Raw genomic sequence first — 16959 nt, 5'->3', positions numbered from 1 at the left:
TTTAAGGTGTGATTCTTCCTTTCAGCTACACCATTTTGTTGTGGAGTGTATGGAACAGTATGTTGCATTTGAATTCCATTCTCGGTGCAAAAGTTGATGAATGTGTTTTTAACATATTCTCCGCCATTATCAGTTCTTAGCTTAAGAATTTGATGTCTAGATTGTTTTTCAACAAAGGCCTTGAAGGCCAAAAATGTGTTAAATAATTCACTCTTGAGTTTTAAGAAGTATACCCAAGTGCGTTTGGAGAAATCATCAATGAAAGTTAAGAAATACTTGCAGCCAAAGAATGAAACAACTGGAAGTGGACCACATAAATCACTATGCACAAGCTGTAAAGGGGCTGAGGCATGCCAAGAGGCACGTTTTTCAAAACTGTCCCGATGATGTTTTCTGAGTACACATCTGGAATAAACACCATCTCTGCAAGATACCATAGGAAGTCTTGTCACCATATTTTTTTTACATAGATGCTGAAGGGAGCGATAGTTTAAGTGGCCAAATCGCTCATGCCAAAGTTTTCTCACTTCATTGTTATGAGCAATAGATACTGAGGGAAGATTTGATGACCCAAAGTTGTGAAACTTATACAACCTTGTAGAATCATCAGCAATGCCAGTAGCTAAAATCTGTTTCGGATCTCTTAGGTCCTTGATTACAACATCATGAGGTGAAAATTCAACGATTTTACCTTCACCTGAATGAGTTATCTGATATATAGATAGAAGGTTGCAGGATAAGGTTGGAACACATAATACATCATTAAACTGACCATTGTCTAGATGAACAATTCTAGTCCCTACAACATTAAGAGATCTATCATCACCGACATATATATTTTTGGTGTTACAATAATTTAAAGAAGAAAACATGGCTTTGTTTTTGGCCATGTGATAAGAAGCTCTAGAATCAATGAGCCACTCATGAGAATGAGAAGAAGAAGATACATTTAATGCATAACCAGATCGAGATGATTGAAAACCACATGGAGAAAGTGCCATTCCTGAAGATGAGGTTGAAGATGAAGAATGCTCCAAGTGGATGTTATGTTTCTTCATTGCTACTTCCAAGGCTTCCATCTTCTTAAAGCATTTGGATTCTAAGTGGCCATCTCGATTACACAAGTTGCAATGTCTATCAGTCTTCTTCCATTTGTTTTTATTTGTCTTATCATTTTGATGAAATGATTTTTCATTTTGAGGCTGAGTTTGCTTATGACCCTTGTTTGGTTTAGGACCATTCTTTTTAGGATATGACTTCTTGGGATTCTTTGAATTTGGTTGTTGCTGGGCGGCTAACACTTTCTTGGAAGAGTTTCCAAGATTAAGAAGACCAAGGTGTAAAAGTTTTTCTTGTTCTCTTATTAAAGAATCACAAAAAGAGTCAAAGGAAGGAGGCTTGTAGTCTGTTCCTTGAGAAATGAAGGCTTCTCTTGTAGAATGGAAGGTGGAAACAAACACAGAGTAGGTTGGTCCCAACTTAGTAAGGATGGAATAAATAAGGTTATTATCTTGTTTCTTAACCTTAAAACCTTCCAAGAGATATCTAAGGGTCTTGAATTTGGACAAGAAATCTTCAATGCAAGAAAAATTATTAGGGTCCAATGTAAGCAACTCATTTTCAAGTTGATGGGCTCTAAGTTCATTTTTAATCCCAAAAACTTTAGTGATTTGTTCCATTGCTTCATTAGGAGTATCAAGTTCTACAATATGGAATCTAAGATCTGGAGAAATAGACATCCCTATCAATCCACGTGCTTGATCTTGCCTATTTTCCCATTTAGAAACCTTATCTTCATCCTTCAGTTTCTTCTCTTGGCCTGTGGCTATTCTGTAGAAACCTTTACTTCTAAGTAAATCCTCAATGTAGGACAACCATTGGAAGTAGTTGGTGCTGTCAAGGGTAACTTGGTATTGACTTTCCATTTCAACAGAAACTAAAGCTAAAGATGCTGAAAGTAAGTGTTCCAATGGATAGATCTCGAAAAGTTAGGATGGTTTAAAAAAAACAGCTCTGAAAACTACTTCCGGATGAGGAAGTTATGGCTTTTTGAAAAAAAGTTGTTGAAGTTGACGAAGAAGTGCGGGAATGTGCGGAAATGAAAAATCCGCACAAAAAATGGAGATTTGGACCCAAGACCTCTACTCTCTTAAGATAGCTTTCAACCAATTGAGCTATACAAAAAATTAGAGCGAGAGAGAGAGAGAGAGAGAGAGAGAGAGAGAGAGAATTGAGCTATACAAAAAATTAAAGAGAGAGAGAGAGAGAGAGAGAGAGAGAGGGAGAGAGAGGTTGATGCTTTGGGTTGCGTGCTTGCTTTGAGAAAGCTCTTTTTCCCTACAAAACAAAAAACACAAAACCCAACACGGACATACAAAGAGAACGAACCTTACGGCTCGAAGTTAGCTTTAGCTGGAAACTAAACATTTTCCTCAATGTTTTTGATTTTCCGAGATCACACTAAGGTGCAGGGAAAAGAGCATACGCATGAGAAAAATCCTTCCTTTTTGTTTCTGATTTGCCCAGATCGCACAGAGTCACAGGGCAAAGAGCATACACAGAAATGAAAGGTATAAATCCAGTAATAAAAAATCTAAATAAACAGAAACCGCAATAAACAGAGAGAAACTATCTGTAAACTGCAAATAAACACTGTATACCTCCAGATCTTAAAAATGACACAGCTAGGGCTACCGAAAACCTTTTCGCGTGAAATGAAAGGGGTTCCTCACTGGAAAAAATGCTCCCAACACAATGGAGCAGTCATCTCAGCCCGAATGTAGTCAGAAACAATAGATCTGGGAAACGACAGTCACATGCAGTTCTACCGGCTTCAGATTTAGATCACTAACGGACGCAGCCCTCAAATAGCTCTGATACCATGTAGGAATTTACAGGGTAAGTTCCTTAGATAGAAAACCAAAAGGACACCGCTCACAACCAGATCACAGATCAATACACCAATTTTTGACGTGGTTAAAACCCTCAAAGAGGGAAACAGTCCACGGCCTGAGCCAACGCGGCCACTTCAGGCAATTTATTAATAAAAGAATGAAAATTTACATAAGCTTCTCTCACAGACGGATTAACCTAACAATGACCCTCCATGCGCTTTAAATAGAAATCATGGACCAATCGGGTGTCAAGCCACGGATCAAGTGTCGGTAATACCGAGGAGAGAATGAACCGTCGGATCACTACATATCGTGACCGTCGGATTGTAAGTTACAAAATGTACATAGTAAAGAAACACACTTTACCTAACCCTATACTAGACCAAGTTGTACTTAACTATATCCTATGTGTCGGAATATCCTAACAGCAGGAGCATCCGACTAGGGAGGCGACAACTGGACAAGTTGTTCTGATTAAGTTCAATTTTAGTTAGTTTTATTTTTATTTTTAAATGAAGGCTGTTACAGCCAATGTTTTTATTTATAAATTGAATAGTGGTTAGAATAGGATTTGTTTAAAATAAGGTAGAAATGAAACTGGAATATAACTATAATGTAACTGAGGATGGTTCCTCAATGGTATGAGGCTACCAGCAAGCATAAATAGGAAACCCAGAATCAAAAGTGGGGTTGCTACCATCTAGATGAAAAAAAAGGAAAGAAAGTGTAACTTTGAACAATTTATTTATTTATTTATTTATTAATGAATTTAAAGAAAGCTTACAGGTATTCATTGTTTTAGAAGCAACAAGTATAAATTACTGTGCATATCAATTAAACAACAAATTGTGTGATTAAAATTCAAACTATGCACCGAGACTGAAAGAATCAAATATGATAGAGCCAAACCATCCAGGTACCTTACCAAATATATACTATTTGATTTAAATTAGAAATTTACAGTGTGTATATATATATATATATATATTCATCAAGTCCACGGAAGTACAGGACAAAACTTCCAGATTCCACACAGGCCTCGAGACACAAAGCCCTCAAAAAAATAACCAACAATCCTTCATACAAATGAGATAGGTTGAGGAGGTTTTCCACAACCCAGATAGACCAAAGTAGTACATAGAAAAAACAACAAACACGACAACCAACAACAAAAGGCCGAAACACATTCCCAGAACATAAAACAAAATTGATAGGATGGGCTCATTGGACAAGAGGCAACCGAGTATCGACATTCCAACAAATTGAAACCCCAAGGGTTAAACAACTATAGCTCGAAACGAAAATGCAACCGCAGAGCGTAGTCAAGGAAGGACCCTACTCGATTTAAGCACATTGGACCCAAATCTTCAAAGATGAGACCATGGCATTTCATCCCCGAGAGCCAGCCCCTTGCAGTCACAACAAAGAGGAGAGGGATACCTGCACAGTGACAAGAAGATTGTCAGAGAGGAAGCATCGCTATATAGCACACAACAACACTAGAGAAAAAACAAGGAACTTGACCCACGACGAATACCTGAAGGGGAGGCCAGACTCCACAACCAAGCCACGACTTGAAACCCCAACCTGAGCACAACCAATGGCCAAAATTCCATGATACCACAACCTGCTCACCAGGAGCAAGGCTGTTAATAAAAACTACAGGAAGGCGAAACAGTGGAATCAGAACAGGGTTTTTACCTGTCAAATAAGCAGCCAAGCCATCGACAAGAGTAACAGGCGGAGGGCCTGTGAAATGAGACCAAAACCCAGTTATAAAACATCACCTGCAGGTTGTAAAAGAATTGTTCACAGAAAATTGAAATAAAACTTACCCAAAATGACAAACCAAACTTGAGACCTCCACGGAAAACCAGGTGTATAATAGCCACCAGGTCCAACGAAAAACATTCATATAACTAGCAAACGATAGAGGACCGAAACTAGAGAAGAACCAAGAGAATAGCGGGAAACAAAGACCCCTCTTCTTCCAGAGCCAAGCCAGTCAAGCCACGGAGGAACCGAAGCATAACTCAGACGAACAAAAACACAAATGAGCCCAAGTCGAGCCATAAAACGAGACCAACCTCGGGCCAGATGCGCATTGAAGGTGCCATAAACCCTCACCAAACCTCGTTGTGTGCCAGCGTGGGAAGGACAAAGGACGAGTTAGCTGCCACGTAGGTCTTGCCATGCAACCGTCCTGGGATTGCCATTAAGGTCAATATGCTCAAACATTAAGACAAATAATTTCACTGATTGATTTTTTATAAAATATTATTGTAGTAAGAATGTGAGTCACTGAATCAATTTGGAAAACAATAGAAAGAAGTAGAATATATTGCCCTATCAAAACTCAATTAAACTTGCCATGACTAGGTATGAATAGAAAAAATTATGGATATAATTTAAAATTTTAATACATCTATAATGGAAAAAAAAAATTTCTTCAACATTCTCTCTCTCTCGGTCTCTCTGAGGGGACTTTCCTATAGCATGTTTGTAGTGGGTTTCAAAGTTTTTTTTTAAAGATTTGATGCATTTATTAAAGGGTGAAATGTCTAGGAAATAGTTTTTGTTATAGAAATTAATTGGTGTATGGGCCAAATATAAAGCATAATGAAGAAATCTAAAACATAGATCCTAAAGTTCCAAGCCAAAACACACAAAGAACTTTCTCATTGAGATACACGACAATGTTTTCATTAATTGATGCTTGTATTATACTTAAATGATATGTGCAATTGCTAGTAAAATGGAAGATTTTTGTAAGAGTAGGCTACTTCTGGACAAGTGACATCTTTCATTAACCTGTAAACAATATCTAAGTGTTGCAAGCTATAAGTACCAACTAGATGTGGGAGTTCAAATACACAAGATGTCAAATTTTGCTAAGCACAAAATTTATTGAGGAAAATTATTTATGACATATGCACAACATATGGAAATAAAGATGATTTTAAGATTTATACTACAATACATGAGTTCTCAAGGTGCTCCTTTTTTATTTTGTATTGTCCTCAATATTTGTTGTATAGGGGGGAATTGCTTTCTAAAGTATGCTCATAGAACCACTTAGCTTGCAAGTGCAGTTTTCTTTTTTATCAACTTGTTATGTTTTAGTCTATTTGATTTTTGTTTCCCATGCCCTTGTATCTAGCTATGTGTCTTTTCCTAGAGCATTTTAGACACTTGGAATAATATCTGGGGGTGCATAACTTGTTCCTCCTCCTCTAAAGACATAAGATCATGTAATTAGTTTAGGTTGCCAATGTTAACCACATAATGAATCTTCAGATAGCCAAGAGTTTGAGAAGGAAGTAATACACTCCAATGGCTTACAAGATGCTATACAAATCTGACGAAAGGAGATTTTGGGTTATAGCCAATTTCCCCTTTTTTTATAAAATTTGATCCTTCATACAAACAAGATAGGTTGAGGAGGGTTTCCACAACCCAGATAGACCAAAGCATAACACAGATGAAACAACAGACACGACAACCAACAATAGAAGGCTGAAACACATTCCCAGAACATAAAAAAAAATCGACAGGATGGGCTCGTTGCACATTAGGCAACCAAGTATTAACAGACCAACAAACTGAAACCCCAAGGGTTAAACAACTATAGCCCGAAACCAAAATGCAACTGAAGACCGCAGTCAAGGAAGGACTCTACCCAATTTAAGCACATCATATCTTCAAGGACGATACCACGACATCTCATCCCCGAGAGCCAACCCCTTGCAGCCACAACAAAGAGAAGATGGATACTTGCATAGTGACAAGAAGATTGTTAGAGAGGAAGCATAACTATATAGCACACAACAACACCAGAGAAAAAATAAGGAACTTGACCCACGAAGAATACCTTAAGGGGAGGACGGACTCCACAACCGAGCCATGAGTTGAAACCCCAACCTCAGCACAACCAATAGCCAAAGTGCCATGATACCATAACCTGCTAGCCAAGAGCAAGGCTGTTAATAAAAACTATAGGAAGGCAAAACAATGGAGATAGAACAGGGTTTTTACCTGTCAAATAAGAAGCCAAGCCATCGACGAGAGTAATAGGCAGGGGGCCTGTGAAATGTGACCAAAACCCAGTTAGAAAACATCACTTGCAGGTTGTAAAAGAATCGTTCACAGAGATTTGAAGTAAGGCATACCTAGAATGACCAAACCTGAGACCTCCATGTAAAACTGGGTGTACATTAGCCACCAGGTCCAATGAAAAACATTCATATAACTAGCAAACAATATAGGACCAAAACCAGAGAAGAACCAAGAGGATAGTAGGCAACAGAGACCCATCTTCTTTTAGAGCCTAACCAGACGAGCCACAGAGGAACAAAAGCATAACTTAGACAAACAATAATGCAAATGAGCCCAGGTCGAGCCATACCATAGACGATGTGCTCACACAAAACGAGACCAACCTTGGGCCAGATGCACATTTAAGGTGCCATAAACCCTCACCAAACCTTGTTGTGTGCCAGCGCGGGAAGGACCAAGGATGGGCCAACTGCCACGTAAGTCTTGCCACGCAATCGTCTCAAGATCACCATTAAGGCCAATATGCTCAAACATTAAGACAAATAATTTCATTGATTGATTTTTGATAAAATATTATTGTAGTAAGAATGTGAGTCACTAAATCAATTTGGAAAACAATAGAAACAAATAGAATATACATGCCCTATCAAAACTCAATCAAAGTTGCCATGACTAGGTACGAATAGAAAAACTTATGGATATAATTTAATATCTTAATACATCTAAAATGGAAAAAAAATAGTTCTTCAACATTCTCTCTCTCTCTAAGGTGATTTTCCTATAGCATGTTTGTAGTGGGATTCAAAGTTTTTTTTTTAAAGATTTGATGCATTTATTAAAGGATGAAATGTCAAGGAAATAGTTTTTGTTATAGAAATTAATTGGTGTATGGGCCACATATACAACATAATGAATAAATCTAAAACAAAGATATGAAAGTTCCAAGCCAAAGCACACAAAGAACTTTGTCATTGAAATACACAACAATGTTTTCATTAATTAATGCTTGTATTATACTTAAATGATATGTGCAATTGCCAGTAAAATGGAAGATTTTTGTAAGAGTAGGCTAATTCTGGACAAGTGACATCTTTCATTAACCTATAAACAATATCTACATGTTACAAGCTATAAGTACCACCTAGATGTGGGAGTTCAAATACACAAGATGCCAAATTTTTCTAAGCACAAAAATTATTGAGGAAAATTATTTATGACATATGCACAACATATGCAAATAAAGATGATTTTAAGATTTATACTACAATACATGAGTTCTCAAGGTGCTCCTTTTTTATTTTGAATTGTCCTCAATATTTGTTGTATAGGGGGGAATTTCTCTCTAAAGTATTCTCATAGAACCACTTAGCTTGCAAATGTAGTTTTCTTTTTCTATCAACTTGTTATGTTTTAGTCTATTTGATTTTTGTTTCCCATGCCCTTGAATCTAGCTATGTTTCTTTTCCTATGACATTTTAGACACTTGGAATAATATCTTGGGGGTGCATAACTTGTTCCTCCTCCTCTAAAGACATAAGCTCATGTAATTAGTTTAGGTTGCCAATGTTAACCACATAATGAATCTTCAGATAGCTAAGAGTTTGCTAAGGAAGTAATACACTCCATTGTCTTACAAGATGCTATAAAAATATGATGAAAGGAGATTTTGGGCTATAGCAAATTTCCCCTTTCTTTATAAAATTCGATCCTGAGGCCTGTGTGTTATGGACCAAAAACCTATCAAAAGCATTTATTTAGGGCTTAGACTTTAAACTGGGACCATACAACACTTTATTGAATTTCCTTTAAAAATTCGGGACCATCCATTTAATCGGATACAAAGGAATGACATGAAATACATGGAAAACCCACAGCCGATCATAAGGTTGGACTTCAAAAGTTATGCACCCATGACTATTATTATTGGTGGGTCTGCACTCCATTGCTATCAGCTTTGTCCTTTGTTATCTCTGATTTGCGATCATTGATTAGATCGCGACCGTCCATTACATCGTCCGCTCCAACTATTGTCTTCTTTGTCGGAAATATTGAGAGGGGAGGTGAATCAGTATTTCTTTTTCCCACTATTGTTTTACCAGTTAAAACATATATATTCAGAACACAAGATGAACAACAAGAATAAATGCTTTTATTAACATAAATTGTGCAGCAAAATAGATACAATGTATAGATGGTTACAATCTGTTGCCAAGCTCCAACTTGGAATTTGGTGAGGCTCCAACCTCCAAAGCACCAACTCTATTTTGCCAAGACACCAATCTTGTACTTAGGAGCACCAACTCCCAAGGACTACAATCAGTTGCCAAACTCCAACTTGGACTTTGGTGAGACTCCAACCTCTAGAGCACCAACTCTATTTTGCCAAGACACCAATCTTGGACTTAGGAGCACCAACTCCCAAGGACTTCAATCCTGTTTAGTTCTGAGGCTCCAACCTCTTGGGCTCCAACCCAATCTCACTTCTGAGGCACTAGCCTCAAGGACTCCTATCCTTCTCACTTTTGAGGCACCAACCCCAAGGACTCCAATCCTTCTGCTCTCAGAACTCTTCTCTGCTGAGTTCTGTCTATTTACAGCTTCACTGTAGTCTCCAAACTACAGTATCAATGACAACCATGTCTTCTTATGGATGAGTCTTTATAGATTTTCACACTGCCCACGCATAGTCTCCAATAGCCTTCATGCTCTCTGATAATGTCTTCACACAGCTCTAGTCAGTTTATTGTTAGCTGCACTAAGCTCTGCATAAAGAACGACTTCCTTCTCAAGTTTATGTTTTCTACTAGCTGCTTCTCCCCTTCGACTGTCTGCTATCTTGTTAGCCCCACGGCCCTCTTTCTGTTCTGCTAGATCCTATCGCTGCCTCTGTCTCCTCCAGCTTATTTCCACAGCGTTCAACAACCTTCAACAACTGAGCCCGTTCTTCACAACACCAACAACTCCAACAATGTTCAACAGCTGCAGCAACGTTCACCAACAACTTCATACAATGCTTGACCACCTCTACTGCTTCTGCTACCTCATATTCTGATTTGTTTGCAACAACAACAGCCTCTTGCAGTCCTATGTTTTTGTTACTTTTATGCATTCCCATGCCTCTGTCCATTCATTTCCTCTTACTCGCTGGCTGTTTGGCTTCCTTTCTCCGCCAGCTCTTTGGCTTCCTCAACGCTGGCTTATCATGTCAGTTTCCTCCTCGGTCATTGTCATTTCCTCTGCACTTGCCTGCTACTTCCGCTTCCCGAATTTCTATTTCATATGTCTATTTGAGCATTCCAATATTCATAGGACACGTTCAATCAATGGACATGTCCAAGCGATCCACCGAAGAACACATCTTCCTGGTTAAAACTATAACAATGCTTCTTTTCCAATGATTGTAGGAATACACCGGGATGGCATTATTTAACAAACCTGCCACGTCCTGATCGTGATGGAAACCGGCATGGTTCAGCCTCCCGATATATCAGGATCGTTCCTTAATGTATTTTTTCCTCAGAACCGAGCGCACGACAATATATACAAATATTTAATTACATAGGAAATATGGGCAAAAACAGTCCAAAACACTAAGGGGCAGACTTCAAGCAGTATTACACCCACATCTAAATTGTATCGGGTCCACTCCTCATGACATCGCCGATGGCCGATGGGCCGATCCTCCTATGGACACGATATAACAATAGGGTGCTATATAATAGGACCATCGGGTCCACATACATTATCGCAATCGGTGCTTCCAGAGGTTATCCTATAAGACGAGCCTAAAACATTGCCGATGACCGAAGGCCGATACACCACTACTCCGATGAACCGAATGTGATATGATATTAAGCCATAATTTATGTGCCCGTCAGGTCCACATGCTTATCACAATCAGCGATCGCAAGTTGAACAACCCTCTGTGTACCATAGCGATGGGCGGATGCGATATGGTATTAAACAATAGGTAATATTCTTGTCGGGTCCGTAACCTTATCGCAATCGGCGCTTGCCCTTGGCCGAGGTCCGATGCGATATCGCTATCGACGATTGCAAGTCGCATATGGTTAGGGCCTTAGCTCCGCTCCGATTTCCTGATGTGATGTGCCGGACCTGATAGGATCCCAAATCTCCTGTGCATATATTTTCAAGTCCGGTTTCCACCTGCGATAGTGTATTTGCCTATGTACACACTTTAGCCTCTGTTTTTTGCCTCTGATAGTGTATTCCTTTGGCATTGTTTCTCCGATAGCTGTGAATGCATATATAGATGGGTTTTAATTGCCGATAATGTTAAAGCATGCATACATGGGTTTTACAAGCCTGATAACGTAACTGGATATATCTATATGAGTTTTGCTCCCGATAACTCTGTCTGCTTCCTCTCATGCTCTGTCTACTCCTCTGTTGCTCCGATGGCTATGTCCTCCGCTCTTTCTCTATGATCCTATGATCAGTCTCTGTGTGCTCCTCTTCTTTGGCATATATATGTGACATATACATATATATGGCTCCTCTTGGCTCCTCTTGCTCCATATGCTCCTCTTGGTCCGTCTACTCCATTTGCTCCTCTTGGCCCATCTACTCCATTTGCTCCTCTGGCTTGGCTTGGCTTTCTTGATGGCCTTGCTCCTGTCTCTTCATGAATTTGTTTTGCATCCCCTAGGCTTCTTGTCATCCTCTAGTATCCAGAATATTTCCATATTGACATCAATGACAACCTAGGTCAACAATCTCCCCCTTTGTTATTGATGGCAATATTCTTCTTCTCTCCCCCTTTGACATCAATGGAAAATGTGTGCCCTTCTTCTTTTTACTCAAGATAGAAGGATTGATATTTTATCATCAATTTTCACATTATTCCCTCTTCATGTCTCATAACTAACTTTATCATGGCTTCAACAATGCTTAAGAATGCTCTACTTTAATGCTTTCATTTAGATTGCAAACGACCATACACCAAGTGTCCAAGCCTAGGCTTTGATGCCTCAGTCCATGTTGTTGTCTTCATAAGTAGAATTGAGAGACCTTCATAGTCCGAATCAAGGGAAACTACCACTAAGATTGTCTTTCTTGTTGTCTTTCTTTAGATATGAGTTCATTTGTGTCTTTCTGCTTCTTCTTAACTCACTGCCATCCTTTCCTTGTGTTCTTGTACATATCTCTCCAGATTCAGATATCCAATCTATGAATGTCCTTTAAATTTGTTTGTTTGAAGACTGCCTCTATTAGTGTCCAGAATTTATCTGTTCTCACATTAAATTCCCGAGTCAATACATTCAGCATTTGTAATATCAACACCATAATTATTTTCCCTATTACAGAATCATGTTCTTCAATGGAGTATTCCTGAGAAATGATCTTCATCAAAGGATGATCGTTAGTATAGCTCAGTAAGAATTTCATAAGGACCCGTTCACTAATAGCTTCAACAATAATGATCAAGAATTACAGGCTCCCCCTAACTGTATGCATCATCTCTTTTGGTAGAGTCTTCTCATAAAAAGTTTAGATTAGATGGAGAGTTCAAAGGACTTTCGGACTGTATTTCCTTCCTTCCCCATACTTGTGTAACTTTCTTCTTTTGCATGGTTCTAGCTTGTGTCAGAGCCCATGTTAAGTTACAATCACGTGCCATATGACCAATGTTATGACACTTGAAGCATTCTACATTGTTCATGAATAAGAATTCATGATTTCTTCTTGTAAAATTGTTTCTTGGAGGTTGTCCGAGACTATAGCATCTATCTCTATGAGATGGTTGGGGGCCATAACATCTATCTTTATGATATGCTTTACAGTCATTTTCCATGTGACCAAAGTTTGAACAAGAATAACAATAACCAAAAAATGAACATCGGTACCTGGGAGATGGAGGTTTCCTTGATGTACTTCTGAAGTCTTTCTGCCTTAAGATCCTTTGATGATAACCATTGCCTCTCGCATCTTTGTCATCATCTACATTTCTTCTTGGAGTAGGATTTGTTCTATTGTAGCCTTGATTTTTCTCCTTGCCTTCGCTGAAACTGGGAGCATTACCATTTCTTTCTGTCTTCTTCATATCTCTTTTGTTTGAATAATTTTCATTCTTGTTTGAGGATTCACCTGCATACCCAAGACCTGATTTATCAGATGGACTTATATGATAGCTGAGCATGTCATCCAAGGCTTGAGAGCTCTTCAAGATTTTTTTCATCCCTTAAACCTTTTTTTTGAGGAGGACAATCTCTTCTTCCAATTTTTCACACTCACTATTCTTTTTTACAAGTTGTTCCTCAGTTTCTTCCTTGCTACGAGTGGCTTCAGCTGCTACTATTTTAAGGGAGATGATATCTGACTTCATTATGAAGATTTCTTCATTCTTTGCTTGACTGCTCTCCATTCTCTTCTCAGCTTCATGTGCCTGTTTCCTGGCTTCTTGTAATTCAGACTTAAGGGAGGAGACCTCTACCTTGTACTCACCAATCTCTTCTTCAAGTTTGTTCACACTCTTGTGCCTTTGGTCAAGTTGACTTGATAAGGTATTTTCCTGCTTCTTTGCTTTATTCAATTGATTTGTCATGGATATGACTTCTTCATGATGCTTCCTTTTGCTTTGATGAAATTCCTTCTTAAGCTTGGCAAGCTCTTCATCCCTTTCTTGTACTTGAAGCTTGATGAGGTCAACTTTCTTCCTTGTTTGATCTTGGTCACTATCTAGAGCTATCTTCTTAAGTGCCTCATTTTCCTTTTTCAAATTGTTAATCTCTTCCATGGTAGTCATAAGTTGAGCGAGGAGTTCTTCTACAAAGTCTTTTTCATGCTCTTCATCTTCTAGGTCTGCTTCATCCTTGATGTCATCATTCTCATTTTCAGCTTCTATGATGGGTTCAGGATCTCCTTCTTGATTAATGGTCATGGTTAGTGCTCCTTTTAAGTGAAGGTCATGAAGTTTGTCCCATATATCCTTTGCTGATGAATATTTTCCTAGATTGTTCTTTATAGAATTAGGTAGCCCATTCAAGGTTGCCTTCATTGCTTTTGCATTGTACTTCTTAGATTCTCTATCCATCTTGCTATCAAAAATCACTGATTTCCAGATTTCAATGCCTTAAGTCTGTAGGAAATTCCTCATTCTTCCTTCCCATATATTAAAGTTCCCATTGAGCCTTGGAGCCTCCTCAAATTGATTTTCTTCTATTTTAGTAGTATAGGGAGACACATCCTTAGGAGGATTGGAGATTTTCTTCCTTGACCTCTCCATTTGTGTTCTAAATGTCGACCTTCAAGCTGTTAAGCTTTGAATGAAGGAACCTGCTCCGATACCAATTGTTGGAAATACTGAGGGGGGGGGGGGTGAATCAATATTTCTTTTTCCCACTATTTTTTTACCAGTTAAAACATATATATTCAGAACACAAGATGAGCAACAAGAATAAATGCTTTTATTAACATAAACTGTGCAACAAAATAGATACAATATATATAGATGGTTACAATCTATTGCCAAGCTCCAACTTGGAATTTGGTGAGGCTCCAACCTCCAGAGCAGCAACTCTATTTTGCCAAGACACCAATCTTGGACTTAGGAGCACCAACTCCCAAGGTTTACAATCAGTTTCCAAGCTCCAACTTGGACTTTGGTGAGGCTCCAATATCTAGAGCACCAACTCTATTTTGCCAAGACATCAATCTTGGACTTAGGAGCACCAACTCCCAAGGACTTCAATCCTGTTTAGTTCTAAGGCTCCAACCTCTTGGGCTCCAACCCAATGTTACTTCTAAGGCACCAGCCTCAAGGACTCCTATTCTTCTCACTTTTGAGGCACCAACCCCAAGGACTCTAATCCTTCTGCTCTCAGAACTCTTCTCTACTGAGTTCTGTCTATTTACAGCTTCACTGTAGTCTCCAAACTACAGTATCAATGACAACCATGTCTTCTTATGGATGAGTCTTTACATCTCTACACACTGCCAACACATAGTCTCCAATAGCCTTCATGCTCTCTGATAATGTCTTCACACAGCTCTAGTCAGTCTATTGTTAGCTGCACTAAGCTCTGCATAAAGAGAAACTTCTTGCTCAAGTTTATGTTTTCTGCTAGCTGCTTCTCCCCTTCGACTGTCTGCTGTCTTGTTAGCCGTGCGGCCCTCTTTCTGTTCTGCTGGATCCTCTTGCTACCTCTGTCTCCTCCAGCTTATTTCCACAGCGTTCAATAGCCTTTAACAACTGAGCTTGTTCTTCACAACACCAATAGCTCCAACAATGTTCAACAACTGCAGCAGCGTTCACCAGCAACTTCATACAATGCTTGACCACCTCTGCTGCTTCTGCTACCTCATATTCTGATTTGTTTGCAACAATAACAGCCTCCTGCAGTCCTCTGTTTTTGTTGCTTTTATGCATTCCCATGCCTCTGTCCATTCATTTCCTCTTACTCGCTGGCTGTTTGGCTTCCTTTCTCCGCCAGCTCTTTGGCTTCCTCAACGCTTGCTTATCATGTCAGTTTCCTCCTCGGTCATTGTCATTTCCTCTGCACTTGCCTGCTACTTCGGCTTCCAAAATTTTTGTTTCCTTTGTCTATCTGAACATTCCAATATTCATAGGACACGTTCAATCAATGGACATGTCCAAGCGATCCACCGAAGAACACATCTTCCCGGTTAAAACTGTAACAGCACTGCTTTTCCAATGATTGCAGGCATACACCGGGATGGCATTATTTAACAGACATGCCACGTCCTGATCACAATGGAAACCGACATGGTTTAGCCTCCTGATATATCGGGACCGTTCCTTAATGTATTTTTGCCTCAGAACCGAGCGCATGACAACATATACAAATATTTAATTACATAGAAAATATGAACAAAAACAGTCCAAAAGACTAAGGGGGCGGACTTCAAGCAGTATTACACCCACATCTAAATTGTATCAGGTCCGGTCCTCATGACATCGCTGATGGCCGCTGGGCCGATCCTCCTATGGACGCGATATAACAATAGGGTGCTATATAATAGGACCATCGGGTCCGCATACATTATTGCAATCGGTGCTTCCAGAGGTTCTCCTATAAGACGAGCCTAAAACATTTCCAATGACCGAAGGCCGATACACCACTGCTCCGATGAACCAGATGCGATATGATATTAAGACATAATTTATGTTCCCGTTAGGTCCACATGCTTATCGCAATCGGCGATCACAAGTTAAACAACTCTCTGTGTAGCATAGTGATGGGCGGATGCGATATGGTATTAAACCATAGTAATATTCTCGTCGGGTCTGTAACCTTATCGCAATTGTCGCTTGCCCTTGGCCGAGGTCCGATGCGATATCGCTATCGGCAATCGCAAGTTGCATATGGTCAGGACCTTACCTCCGCTCCGATTTCCTGATGCGATGTGCCAGACCCGATAGGATCCCAAATCTCCCATGCATTTATTTTCAAGTTTGGTTTTTGCTTACGATAGTGTATTTGCCTATGTACACACTTTAGCCTCCGTTTGTGCCTTCGATAGTGTATTCATTTGGCATTATTGCTCCGATAGCTGTGAATGCATATATAGAAGGGTTTTAATCGCCGATAATGTTAAAGCATGCATACATGGGTTTTACAAGCCCGATAACATAACTGGATATATCTATATGAGTTTTGCTCCTGATAACTCTGTCTGCTTCCTCTGATGCTTTGCCTACTCCTCTATTTCTCCGATGGATGTGTCTTCTGCTCTTTCTCTATGCTCCCCTGATCGATCTCTATGTGCTCCTCTTCTTTGGCATATATATGTGACATATACATATATATGGCTCCTCTTGGCTCCTCTTGGCTCCTCTTGCTCCATCTGCTCCTCTTGGTCCGTCTGCTCCATTTGCTCTTGTTGGTCCGTCTGCTCCATTTGCTCCTCTGGCTTGGCTTGGCTTTCCTGATGGCCTTGCTCCTGTCTCTTCATGAATCTGTTGTGCATCCCCTAGGCTTCGTGTCATCCTCTAGTATCCAGAATATTTCCATATTGACATAAATGA

Source organism: Pinus tabuliformis, chromosome 3_1 (genome assembly GCF_031772625.1).
Source record: "Pinus tabuliformis cultivar Carrire ecotype Pingquan chromosome 3_1, CPIR1, whole genome shotgun sequence".
In the NCBI taxonomy this organism is placed as follows: domain Eukaryota; kingdom Viridiplantae; phylum Streptophyta; class Pinopsida; order Pinales; family Pinaceae; genus Pinus; species Pinus tabuliformis.
This window is presented reverse-complemented; position numbering follows the sequence as displayed.